General features: G+C 42.8%; 1 long non-coding RNA gene across 1 annotated transcript in view; it reads left to right on the plus strand.

The window, feature by feature from the left end:
• Positions 1 to 12,253, plus strand: part of LOC120407251 — a 46,369-nt gene extending 34,116 nt beyond the window's left edge. Inside the window, exon 3 of the long non-coding RNA XR_005599861.1 lies at positions 12,123 to 12,253. This is a non-coding gene — a long non-coding RNA (uncharacterized LOC120407251). The remainder of the gene's footprint in view (positions 1 to 12,122) is intronic.
• Positions 12,254 to 13,994: the final 1,741 nt, after the last annotated feature.

Consider the following 13,994-nt stretch of genomic DNA (forward strand, 5'->3'; position numbering starts at 1 on the left):
TTCCACTAATGTCTCTGAAGGATGTTAAACAGAAGCTACTAAAGTTAGGTATTTTTAAATCAGCAGGTCCAAATAACTTTGATCCAAGATTTTTTTTAAAGAACTGGCTGAGGAGCTCACTGGACTGTTAATGTTGATTTTAAGAAGTCTTGGAACATTAGGTTTCTTCTAGTCTTCTGGAAATTCCCAATGTTGTTCCAATTTTTAAAAATGTAAACAGGATGGCCTGGTAATTATAAATGTTCAGCCTAACATCAATCCTGGGCAAGAAAACAGAACAGCTGATCTGGGACTTGATTGATAAAGAATTAAAGGAGGGTAATGTAATTTAATGCAAATCAACAAGATTTTATGGGAAACAGATCCTGTCAAACTAACTTGACGTCTTTTTTTGGATGAGATCACAAGTTTGGTTGATACCAGTAATAGCATTGGTGTAATATACTTAGACTTCTGTAAGGCATTTGCCTTGATACTGCACAATGTTTTGATTTAAAAAAACAAACTAGCAAGATATAAAATTAACATGACACACATTATATGGATTAAAAAGTAGCTAATGGATATGTTTCAAAAGTAACTTTAAATGGGGAATTGTCAGCAAGCAGATGTTTCCAATGGGGTTTTGCAGGGACTAATTCTAGGCCCTATTCTATTTAACATTTATATTAATGATCTGAAAGAAAACAAAAATTATCATTGATAAAGTTCACAGAGGACACAAAATAGGGGGCGTGGTAAATAATTCAGGGAGATCTGGGTCACTTAGTAAGCAGAGTGCAAGCAATGTACATTTTAATACAGCTAAATGTAAATATATACATTTAGGAACCAAGAATGTAGGCCATACTTATGGGATAGGGGATTCTTGGGAAGCAGGAACTCTGAAAAAGATTTGTGGATGATGCATAATCAGCTGAACATGAGCTCCCAGTATGATATTGAGGCCAAAAGAGCTAATGAGATTCTGGGATGCATAAAAAGGGAATCTCAAGTAGGAGTAGAGAGGTTATTTTGCTTCTATATTTGGCACTGGTGCCACCGCTGATGGAATATTGTGTCCAGTTCTGGTGCCCACAATTCAAGGAGGAGGTTGATAAATCAGAAAGGGTTCAGAGAAGAACCCCAAGAATGATTAAAGGAATAGAAAACATGTTTTATAGAGAGAGACTAAAGAGCTCAATCTATTTAGCTTAACAAAGAGAAGGTTAAGGGGTGACTTGTTAACAGTCTGTAAGTTTCTACATGAGGAACAAATATTTAATAATGTGCTCTTCAATCTAGCAGGGAAAGTTATAACACAATCTAATGGCTGGATGCTGAAGAGCGAGTAATAAGGCATACATTTTTCAGTGAGAGTAATTAACAATTGGAACTTAACAAGGGTTGTGGTGGATTCTCCATCTTCGACAATTTTTAAATCAAGATTGGATGTTTTTTCTGAAAGATCTGCTGTAGGAATTACTTTGAGGAAGTTCTATGGTCTATGTTATAACAGGAGGTCAGACTAGTGTATCACAATGGTCCCTTGAGGTCTAGGAATCTTAGAATCTCATAACTTATCTGATGAATTTAAACTATTCACAAATTGTCCATGAGAAGCTTTCTGATCTTTTTTAACACATTTTTTAATTATTCAGCTCATTTCTGCACTGATAATCAGTCCTGCATCTATTAAGGTCATGCTTAAAAGTAATCAGAACATCTGCAACACCTACACCTTGCATTAGAGATCTTCTGAGATGTATAATAAAATAATCTTTCAGCTGCAATGCATATTATAACTTCATATTATAAAATTACTTAATGTCAAGCAGGCAGAATGCCCCATCATTACCAAGACACAGCTGAAATCTATAGTAAGTTACACACCAAAGATAGCAGTTCTGACATTTCTCTTCAGAGAACACAGAGGGAGGTCCATAAAAGTGCTGCAAATGCTGAAACAAGCAGTGTTTCATTCCTTAATTAGGAGTATGATTTTAAATGGAAGTTAAATTAGACTTGTTCAAACTGTGCTTACCGAACAGGCACCAAATAGGTCATTGAAGCCACTACTACATGCCAAGATGTAACTAGATATGTCTATCTAAAGCCAGTCCTAGTTCTGGGCTATTGCTGTGGCTGCCATCAATAAGTTCAACTACTAATATTACTAATGTACAAGTTTCTGGCTATTAAAGTGACTGACTCCTCCTGTGCTATTCATAGAGTTAGACATATACAGTATCAGTGCTTCCCAAGACCATGATGGATGGACAGAAATATCAGACACTGATAACAAATAGCAATGGGTTGGGGGTTTTCAAAGTGTTTTGAACTTTTTGATAAAAGTTCTGGATATTTTGTATCTTTAGTTTTTATGCCTTTCGGATATAAAATCTTTTAAAAGGAAATTTACTCTGAACAAAGTAAGAGCTTGTTTTTTTGTTTTTTTTAATTAAACAGATTAATCTTGATGCTATCTCTTGTCATGTAGTAATTTAAAGATCTTATTCTGAAGCCCCCTCCAGGCATTTTAAGAATTTTCTTAATAATGGTCTTTGAACTTCCTTCTCTCTGCATGGTTCTGTCTGTCTGGATCTCTCTCATTCACAGTCTTTCTTTATCTAAGGACTTGTCTACATTGGGAAGTTTTACCAGTTATACCAATATAGTTATAGGGTATGTCTACACTACAAGACTATTTCAAATCAACTTAAGTCGAATTTGTGGAATCGACCTTATGAAGTCGAATTTGTGTATCCACACTAAAAACACTAATTCGACTGTGTGAGTCCACAGTAACGGGGCCAGCGTCGAATTTGGAAGCGGTGCACTGTGGGAAGCTATCCCACAGTTCCCGCACTCCCCGCTGCCCATTGGAATTCTGGGATTGCCCCCCAATGCCTGCTGGGGGAAAAAATGTGTCGAGGGTGGTTTGGGGTAACTGTCATCATTGAACCATCAATCACGCCCTCCCTCCCTCCCCGAAAGCGCCTGCGGGCAATCTGTTCGTGCACTTTTCTGCTCAGTGACAGCACGGGCACCACAGCACTGCGAGCACGGAGCCCGCGGCAGTTATGGCCGTTGTCAACTCCTCGCACTTTATCGTCCACCTCTTCCACAGTCAGCTGCTGAGAAATCGGGCTACTTTTCAATGGTGCTGCGAGCACTGGTGGACCATGGGGGACGTTTTACCAACATCAACGTCGGGTGGCCGGGCAAGGTTCATGACGCGCGTGTTTTCAGGAACTCTGGTCTGTTTAGACGCCTGCAGGAAGGTAGTTTCTTCCCGGACCACAAAATAACTCTTGGGGATGTGCAGATGCCTATAGTGATCCTCGGGGACCCAGCCTACTCGCTAATGCCCTGCCTCGTGAAGCCCTATGCAGGCACTTTGCACAGCGACAAGGAACTCTTCAAGTACCAGCGAGCAGCGTGACCTGTGACTGTTCAGTTTCTTTACAGAGAAGCTGAACCTGCCCCTGTTTCTTTACCAAGTTACTGTTGACTAGCATCTGCAGTTACATACCCCGTCCACCCCGCTTCCCCCACTTCCAACACACGTTTAAAAATAAAATACATGTTCCACTGTAACTTTACAAAGGTTTCTTTATTGATGACTTTGCATTAAAGGGTTGAAACTGGGATGCAGACTGTGCTGGGTAGGGTGTGCGGTGATGTAAAGACCACCTCTAAACTCGAGGAATGACAGGCTCCTGCTCCCAGAGCGGTCTGCAGTGCCAGACTGGTTGTTTCAACGGAGCCTGCCATCCCTCCTTTTTGGGACTCTGTGTGCGGGGGCTATGTGGCCTTGTGGTGGGGGAGGACGGATACAGATTCCTCTGCTGCGTGGCTCTGTGGTCCAGGACAGGGACCGTTGCATGAGATCTGTAACCCCCCTCCCCCGCTACAAAGTCACATACCCCCCCACCCACACAGAACCTGCAAACCACCTCCCATACTGACCAGGGTGCCTACTGACTGCACTGTGTGTGTGACCTGCTGCTGATCCTGTCCCCGTCTCTGTACCCTGCTAAAGGTGACTGTTCTATGCAATACCCTACCCTCTTCCCCACCCAGCCCTTCAAACGCAGCGTTGTGTAAAAAAAGCATGACGGAAACAGTAATTAACAGCAAAGTATTTTTAATAATTAACCAGACAGTCGGGATGAAACTGGGATTGGGGCTAGGGTGAGTCAGGAAGGGAAGGAATTCTCAAAAATTACGGTATGAGAGCTTTTGGGTACTTGAGCACTCTGCTGGGGTGCAGTGACAGTTTTCACGGCCCCTGGCGCCACTCCTTCTGGTTACTTTGGGTGACGGGAGGTATGGGACTTTGTGGCGGGGGAGGGCAGTTGCAGATACACTGCGGGGGGGCTCTGTCCTCCTGGCTGCGGTCCTGCAGAACATCCACAAGGCGCCGGAGCGTGTCCATTTGCTCCCTCATTAGTCCAAGCAGCGTTTGAGTCTCCTGCTTGTCTTCCTCACGCCACCTCTCCTCCCGTTCGCTGTGTGAGCGCTGCTGCTGAGAGAGGGTCTCCCTCCACTGGCTCTGCTGGTCCGCCTCGGCTCGGGAGCACCCCATAACTTCAGCGATCATCTCGTCCCGTGTCTTTCTCTTTCGCCGCCTAATCTTTGCCAGCCTCTGTGAGGGGGATGCTGTGGCAGGTCTGGAGACAGTCGAAGCTGTGTGATGGGAAAGAGGGAGTGAATTCCTTGCAAAGATACATTTCTGTGAACACTGAACACAGTCTAGTCTGTGTCTGTGAACAACACCATGCACAGCACCTATCTCATCCACACTCCTGCAGCAGGCAATCCGGAAAGCATAAAATCTGCCCGTGTTCTACCCCATCGCAGTGTCCCCCGACCCTTGCACTTCTGGGTTGAGAACCCAGTGCGTGATGGTGCAAATTTCATTGTCGCGGGTGGTTCTGGGTAAATGTAGTCAGTCATTCCTTCCTCCGGGAAAGCAATGCCAGACAATCATTTCGAGCCCGTTTTCCCTGGATTGCCCTGGCATACGCCATAGCGTGGCAACCATGGAGCCTGTTTTGCCTTTTGTCACTGTCGCTGTATGTGTACTAGATGCCGCGGACAGAGGCGATTCAGCAGCACTACACAGCAGCATTCATTTGCTTTTGCATGACAGCAGATATGGTTATCAGCCATATTGCACCATCAACCACGCCAATGTAAATTGGCAAGGTGATGACGGGTAGCTGTCCTATTGCACTACACCTTCTGCTGCTGTCATATTTGCCTCTGGCCGAGATCGGCCGGGGGCGCAAAAGACAAAACTGGGAATGACTCCCCGAGTCAATCCCTCCTTTATGGTATCTAAAAATAGAAACAGTCCTGCCTAGAATATGGGGCAACTGTACTAGGGTTTTAGTGTATCAGAGAACTACAGAGCACAGCTGCTCTGTGTCAGATCCCACAGGAATGACGAGCTGCGTGCCATTCACAGGGGGTGCCCCTGCAACAACCCTACCTGTTGCTTCCCTCCTCCTCCAGCCTTCCTGGGCTACCGTTGTAGTGTCCCCCAATTTGTATGCTGAAGTAATAAGGAATGCAGGAATAAGAAACAGTGACTTGTTAGGGAAATGAAATGAGGGTAAGGGAGCCTCCAGCTGCTATGATAGTCCAGGCATTACAGAATCTTTTCTTTACACATGAAGGGCGGGGGCTGATGGAGCTCAGCCCCCTCTTGCTATGATGAAGATGGTTAGCAGGCCGTCTACTTATGGGCTGATGATGAGGACAGGTAGCAGTCCTATTGCACTACATCATCTACCGCAAGGCTGATGATGAGGACGGGTACCAGTCGTTTTGCACTATCAGTCACCCATGAGGTGGGAGAGAGGGGGCGAGGATGCTACCGTAGCGTGCCGCAGCATCGCGTCTACCAGCAGCATTCAGTACACATAGGGTGACATTTACAAGAGTCAAGAGACGATTTCTTTCCCTTTTCCTTCTGGGGGTGGGGAGTGGCTGTACATTGACGAGCTATGCCCTGAACCACCGCGGACCCTATGTTTGACCCTAGAAGCATTTGGAGCTCAGCCAAGAATGCAAATGATTTTCGGACGCAGCGGGAACTGTGGGATAGCTTGCGTCCTCAGCCCCCCCCCTCCTTCCCTCCATGAGCGTCCATTTGATTCTTTGGCTTCCCGTTATGCTTGTCACGCAGCAGTGTGCTGACTCTCTGCTATGCCGTCTGTCCGGAGATTTTTTTAAAATACTTTGGACCAGGCGTAACATTATGGTAATTTTCCTAATTAGATGCAGGAGTCGCCAAGTGAGATCGCCCTGAGGAGGGTCACTGAAGGAGATAGAGAGCGCATGTTGCGTGAAAGCCAGCACAAACCAGGGGCCTATGCAGCCGTGCTCGGGGAGGCAATGCTCCCTGAGTACCTCATGAAAGCCTGGCGCGGAAAAGTGTGCTACCACGGAGCACCCAATAAGGCAGCTCTCCCCAGGAACCTCCTGCAGAGGCTTTTCAATTACCTCCAGGAGAGCTTCGTGGAGATCTCCCAGGAGGATTTCTGATTTATCCCCATATATATAGAGACCTCCTTTTCACATACTTCAGATTCCTGTTATATTAAGAATAAAAGTTTACATGTTTAAAGCACTTACCGAGTGATCCTTACCCTGATTCAGGGTCCGGGTTAACAGCCGAGGAGGGCTGGTAGGTGCTCTCCGTGAGGGTGATGAAGAGATCCTAGCTGTCAGGGAAACCAGCGTTGTAAGCGCTGTCGCCTGCCTCGTCCTCCACAAACCCTTCCTCATCTTCCCCATCCGCGAACATCGCCGAGGAACTGGCCGTCGACACTGTCCTATCGTCAGAGTCCATGGTCACTGGTGGGGCAGTGGTGGCAGGCTCCATAGCGTCCGTTTGCCGCTTTGATTTTTTGGTAGCCTTGTCTGGGGTCCTTGATTTTCACGCGGCGCTGCGTTGCATCCCGCCTGTATCCTCTGTCTCTCATGGCTTTGGAGACCTTCTCGTAGGTCTTTGCATTCCGTTTTTTGGAGCGCAGCTCCGAAAGCACATACTCCTCGCCCCACACACCGATCAGATCCAAGACTTCCCGGTCAGTCTATGCTGGGTCCCTCTTTCTATTCAGAGATTACATGAACTCCTCTGCTGGAGAGCTCTGCATTGCTGCCGGTGCTGCTGAGCTCGCCCCGATGTCCAACCACAAAATGAGATTCAAACTGTCCAGACAGGAAAAGGAATTCAAATTTTCCCGGGTCGTTTCCTGTGTGGCTGGTCAGAACATCGAAGCTCGGACTGCTGTCCAGAGCGTCAACAGAGTGGTGCACTGTGGGATAGCTCCCAGAGCTACTAAGTTCGATTTGCATCCACACCTAGCCTAATTCGACATAGCCATGTCGAATTTAGCGCTACTCCCCTCGTCGGGGAGGAGTACAGAATTCGAACTAAAGAGCCCTCTATGTCGAATTAAATGGCTTCCTGGTGTGGACGTGTGCAAGATAGCTGATAGATCTTCTACACATCCTTTATTTCTAGCTCTATTCCTTTCTCTGTCTTGTGTTAGCTAATTTCCCTACCCCTCTTCCCCAGTGCCAGCTTTCTCCTTGTCTTTCAGTCTCACTTCTAATCCAGACATTTTTTCCATCATCACTACAATGTACTACCGGTGGATTGTTGTGTTAATTTAAATGGAATATGGGGTCCCAAAGAGCCAAAGGAGGTAAGATGACCCAGTCACTGTCCAACATTAAACAGTTTGGTAAACAGAGCCATCAGCCTGCTTAGTACCGTAGCAAACACTCCATTCAATATCCTTTTAAATATTTTATTAAAAGTACAGAAAAGAAGTAAAAATGGGTAAGGCATTTGAAATGTGAAGTATTAAATAAGGCTTTTATTTTAACAGCATCCCTTGTTTTCATAGGATTAGGAGGAACCACAAGGGTCATCTAATCTAAACCCCTGCCAAGATGCAGGATTTGTTGTCTAAATGATTGTTGCCTTTATGTGTGGAAAGAATTTTGTGTGCACCAATATCGAGGTAATGTGTGGATGTGCACCACCAGTAGAAACAAAAAACCTAGATATATTATATATATAATTAAAAAGTTGCTATAGCGATAATTACTTCAGGCATTTTAGAACTCACTATTCAAATAATTAAATTTAAGCATAAGAGAGAAATAAAATTATGAAATGCACAGACCAGTGAAAAAATTGAAATATCAATACTTTGTAAAAAATAAAATTACAGAGAATATATGTGCATTGCAGGAAGTACCAAGAAGTAACAACAATAACACAAGTATGTGTTGGTAGGTCAGTGTGAAAGAGACTGTGTGCGCGAGAGAGAGACTGTGTGTGCATGTGTGAGACTGTGTGTGTTTTGCAAGGTTTATTGTCTATGCAGGATTTATATTTATGTAAGGATTATTTGTTTATATTCACCATTTTGTTGAATTGCCATCTTGGATTCATACAAGTTGTTGTTTTGACTCCATTTTGAATGTCCTTGTTAGAACGTTGGTGCCTTTTTCCTCAAACAGTGGGAAGAAAGGATGGGAAAGGGGCACGTGACTAATCTGCATAAATAGCAAGTGCACCCAGCACAGGGTGCTGTCTGTCACAGAGGCAGCCCATATCCTGTTTATTTGTGTGCATGTCGTGACTCGAGATCCATCGCTGTTACTTACCTGGAAGACCATCTCCTGTATCCAGATCCATCTTCCTCCTGTGTCCCACCAGAGCACAGCTGAAGGTCCGGATTCAACTGGTGGCCATGACAGATCTGAGACCCGTCCAACTGTCTGTTCATCTCCATCTGTGCACCAGAAATCATCTACCTACAAGTAAAGTTCTGTTAGTAGCCCACAGTTTAAGGGTTTATAATGGAGCCTTGTCTTCACTGCCTGTGAGAACAAACCTACGAGCTGTTTTACTATTTTCCTGTCATACTGTTAAATTTGCCTTGTCTCTTAAATTTGTTTGCCTTGTTTGCCCAATAAACCCTTTTTTGGTTTGTACCTTAACATTGAGTTGGTATTAATTACCTATGACCCAGGTGATAGAGATACTATGCCTGAGTCCAGAACACAGCATTTCATTGGGCTTAATTTCCCTTGATGATAGTGTGTGGGACAGAGACAGAATGTGTGTGTGCTGGCTGCTTTAAACAGAGAGGCACTCACCAGTCTGAAGGCTCATTGAGACTGCAGCAGCTGCATCTAACTCCCAAGGCCTGTCCCCCACTCCCCTGCTGATGGGGTACGTGGGCAGGGGAGAGGCGGGGGGAGGCAGAAACCCTGACATCAGCCCCCTACCCCTACCCCCCACCCCCCCACACACACTGAACAGCAAGAAGGAGGATCCCAGAAGCAGCTGGCCAGGGGCTACAAGGCAGGGGGCAGGAGCAACTTAGAGAGGCAGAGCAGCGGGGGGAGGGGCAACTGAATATAAGTTGCCAGATGTGCCCGGCTCTACTAACAAGCCTATGACACTTGATTAACTCTTGCACGGCCGCACAGCTTAGAGGGAACACTGGTCTAAACCATCCAAGACAGATGGCTATCCAGTCTCCTTTTGAAAACTCCAGTGAAGAAGTTTCAACAGTCCCCGCTAGGCAGTCTGTTCCATTATCCTACTGTTCTTACAATTAGGAAGTTTTTCCTGAGATTAAATCTGCTATGCTGTAGTTTGAATCAATTGCCTCTTGTCCTGCCCTCTGTGGCAAAAAAGAACAACTTTTCTCCATCTATTTTGTGGCAGCCTTTCAAGTATCCGAAGATTGCAATCCCATCTTCCCCTTAATCTCCTCTTTTCCAAACTAAACATATCCAGTTCTTTCAGCCTTTACTCGTATGGCTTCTATTCCATCCCTTTGACCATGTTTGTTGCTCACCTCTGTATCCTTTCCAGTTTCTCTACATTCTTTCTATACAGCAGTGACGAAAATTGGACACAGTATTCCTGATTATGCCTAACCAGCACCAGGTGGGGCAGTACTATCACCTCTGTTAACGCAACCTTAAATTGCATTTGCTTTTTTTTTTTTGCAACAGCATTGCATTGCTGACTCATGTTGAGTCTGTGATCCACCACAACTTCCAGTTCCTTCTCAGTAGTGATGCTGCCAAGACAGTTTTCCACTGTTCTGTATTTGTGCATGTTTTGTTTTTTCTTTCCTAAGTGTAGCATTTGTGTTTGTTGAATCTCAACCTGCTTATAGCCCAGTTCTCCAATTTATCAAGATCATTCTGAATTTTAGCTTGATCTTCTGAAGTATTGGTAACACCCCCTCTACTAGCTTTGTGTCATCTGCAAATTTGATCAGTATGCTCTCTCTACCTACATTAATAAAGATATTAAAAAAAATACTGGACCCAGAACAGATCCCCGTGGAACTCCCCTTGAGAACGTGCTCTTTCCTTTTAGCTGGAAAGAGTCTTTAGAGGGAAAAAGCAACCCTCCTTTTGGGGGAAAGAAAGAAGATGATAGTTAAGATGGCCTGGAGCGGTCATTGCAACTGTTTAAAATCTGCTCCTGTTTCCTAGAAGACAAAACAAGACAAACACACTCAAAAGGAGAAGAGAAAAGAACAGCAAAGCTAGAAAATGCAGCTTCTGTCTCTAGTGTTGATTCTCATTTACAACCTTGCTGATGGAGGAACACAGGCACCAGCACATGGTCTTATCAGCCACTCCAAGACCTGGCCAATTTGAACTAGCATTGGGCCGGGTAGGGTATCAAATTTAGCTGCCTCTTGCTGGTCACAGGTTTACAGCAGGGTTGCAAAATATGCAGTTTTGGGGTCCCAGGAGAGAGTGGGAGTGGCAGCCATGATGGTTAAGCCAATTTTTCTCCCAAAGTCTCTTTCTTTACAGACCTCATCCTCTCATCATTTTGTTCACAATACAATTCTGACACACTAATTTTAGTTTAATGATTTCTGATTCCACACTTTTCTTGTTTACCAAGCATGATCTTAATACAGTGTTTGAGTCACATTCATAAGCTTTTTGTGTAGACTAACTCAGTCTTTCTGTCTCATTTTGGCACCTTTTTCCATCAACATTTGTTACAGGTTATTGTGACATCTTATGAACTTACTCTTTTTATAGTTGAGCTCATAATTGGGCCTACAAATTTACACTAATTATCACAATAGGACCTCAGCCATTCTAATTTTGTTGCTAGACCTTTCCTCCTCCACTCTCTATTCTCTAGCCTCATGACTAGGTTGAGGATTCTTGGGGATCATCTATACATGCTCTGGACAATCAGACTGTTTTCTGAATTTGTGGTGGTAAGGAGAGGAGAAATTTTCTCTGTGTATTATTTTCTCAGTAAGCAAAGTAATATTTTAATTAAAATAGTATTGTGTTTTTAATTTCAAATTGCCCTAATTAGCCCACAGCAATGGATAGAATTTGAATGCAATAAGGTTTGGTTCTATCAAGGAACTTCTAAACTCAAAACATTTGAGTGGCCTTAAAATTCAAACATAGTTATTTCTAAAGTACTTTAACTTAGTCCTCTGAATACTCCATTTCAAAGGCATCTCCAGCAAACACTTCCAGTCAGAAACTTGGATTTATATCAGTGTTATTGTTGATTTTAATGTCAACAATTCTAAATAGTGGAACAGAGGTGAGAGAAAAGCTTGTAGAAGGAAGAAATCCCATATACTTTTCGACTTCTTGTATTACTTATTTTAGGTTTGTCATTTTCAGAATTTGTTTCTGCTTCTGTCCCATATTTGGGGTTTTCCTACATTTATAATCTACTTTCTCAGTACATGCATTGAATGTGTGTGGTAGCTCATTTGTAATGTACACTCTGCATAACTTTTAAATGTTCGAGGTTTTTTCCCCCCATTCTAGAAATTTACCTTCCTCTGACAATTGTGAAAATCTCCAAAATAACAGATTCATACCAGGACTTGCTATATTGCTGTCTGGCCAGAACAGCTGGAGCTACTTCCATTATCCTTGTCTTCGAATCTGTCCTGTTTTTTGTTTTAGATGCAAATTTCTATTTATACGGTCTTATTTTTAAATCAGTTTCTTATTTTGTCCCAGAAGCACCTTTCCCTATGATTGTCCTCATCACACAGCTCTTCTTGATTTACATTTTTTAGGGATCCCTGTAGAGAAGACATTTTCCTAGCGGTGTTTGTGCAAGCCATATCAGACTGGAATAAAAAGAAGAGGAAAGCTGGAAAAAACAACTAAATTACAAAACCAAACGTCAAAATTAATTTGTCAGTGGCTGAAAGGTAATTTACCTGTGCTGGATTCTGATTTGCAAATGAACAAATCATCAGTCCTGTTGGTAAGCTAGGACTTTTGTGAAATCCTGTTAAAGCTTCTCCCTTGACAAAACGGGCTTTCTCTTTATTATTAATTAAAGTCCCTGTTTGGCCAAGGGAGAAAATCCTTCTTTATGCTCACTAATACAGCCCAACTCCTGAATCCATGTGGCTTCTGTTTTTTATCTTTGATGCTGTTGTAGCTTCACTCACCCACCCCCCACCTCCCCGGTGTTGTGACTTCATTTATTGAAACTTTTTGTTTTGAAAGTAGGAATGAATCTAATTGATACAAGATCCTAATCAACAATGTGTTTTATATAGAAGAATGGAATGGAAGAGGACTGATTTCATTACCAATAAAACATATACATCACCTAATTACTGTAATCATAAATACCATGAATTAATCGGTTAATGGATTTTCTACACTAAAATTTTAGAAAAGTACAGGAGGAAAAAAATATTTTTAATACCTCTATAGATAGGATATTTTAAATATTACTGTGAAATTTATTTTTCATAATTTTGGTGCCTTAGGCATTGATTCTATTCTCATTAGCGTTTCTGGCAAAGCTCCCATTGACTTGAACGGTGCAGGATGATCATTTGAATAGCATCCTATTCCACCCATTGCAAAATCTGCAAATACAAATTACGTTTGCCTATGGCTTCCTTTTACCTCTCGGTGAAATCTTTGGTGCTCTTAAATGCTTATCATGCCATCATCTCTTTTAAATAAAACTGTTAATTATCCACAAAATCTGTTTGGAGGAGAGGTGTTTTTTTTATCTTGTTCTGTTTTTGTTTTTGTTTTGTTTCTAGTGCACAGGATATTGCATATCATTTTATATGTTCTCCTATTCTAACTTGAATCTGAGACTTGAGGTCTGAATCTCATCTCGGCAGACTGTTATAATGTTATTGTATCACATTCACTGTGATTTCTCTGGAGATGTATGAAATGTCTGGAAATATAAATAACCTAGTACTCTGACAAATATGTGACTCATATAGTTCTCTGGATAACCTCCGATTTTTTTTCATTTCTTTGAAACTGCAAAAATTGTCTAAACCTCATTTCAGATTTGCCTTGTCCTGAGGATTTCTCCAGTTACACTAAACAACAAAAACTTTATTTTACCAAGGATATAATAGTTTTACTTAGTGATTCAGGTATCCCACACCAGTTTTTTGTAAAATCCTGATATCATCATCTAATCTCTGTTGAAGCCAATCTGCAAATTACATGTACATTGCAATACAATGAACCATGGGCTGGTGATATTGTAGAGGTGTGGTTTCTGAAAGCCATTATCAGTGACCAGTTGATCTTTAAAACATTTTATGAGTCAGTGCTAATCTTAGTTTTCAGTTTTAGCAGTTTCTAACCTTTTTCATTGTGGAGCTAGCGATTGATTTACATGTTGAAAGCTAGGATTGCATTGGTGAGGATGTGGGTGCCCAAACCTTGGTAGTTCTTTAGTACTAGGCTGGGTTCTGATGGTGTGGTAACCAGCGACTTGAAGGGTCTGCTTAGTTCAGACCAAATGAATAAGCTGTGGCAAAAGCCAAAAAAACACAGTTTGGGGCCTGGTTCCCCCATTTATTTGATACTGCCTTAGAACCTGTATCTGCAACCTTTCCTCATGTTGAATAGTTTATGGACTTAACGTGAAAAAGTGTTACCCTTTGTTACAT

The sequence above is a fragment of the Mauremys reevesii genome, linkage group 6, assembly GCF_016161935.1.
Source record: "Mauremys reevesii isolate NIE-2019 linkage group 6, ASM1616193v1, whole genome shotgun sequence".
Lineage (NCBI taxonomy): Eukaryota > Metazoa > Chordata > Testudines > Geoemydidae > Mauremys > Mauremys reevesii.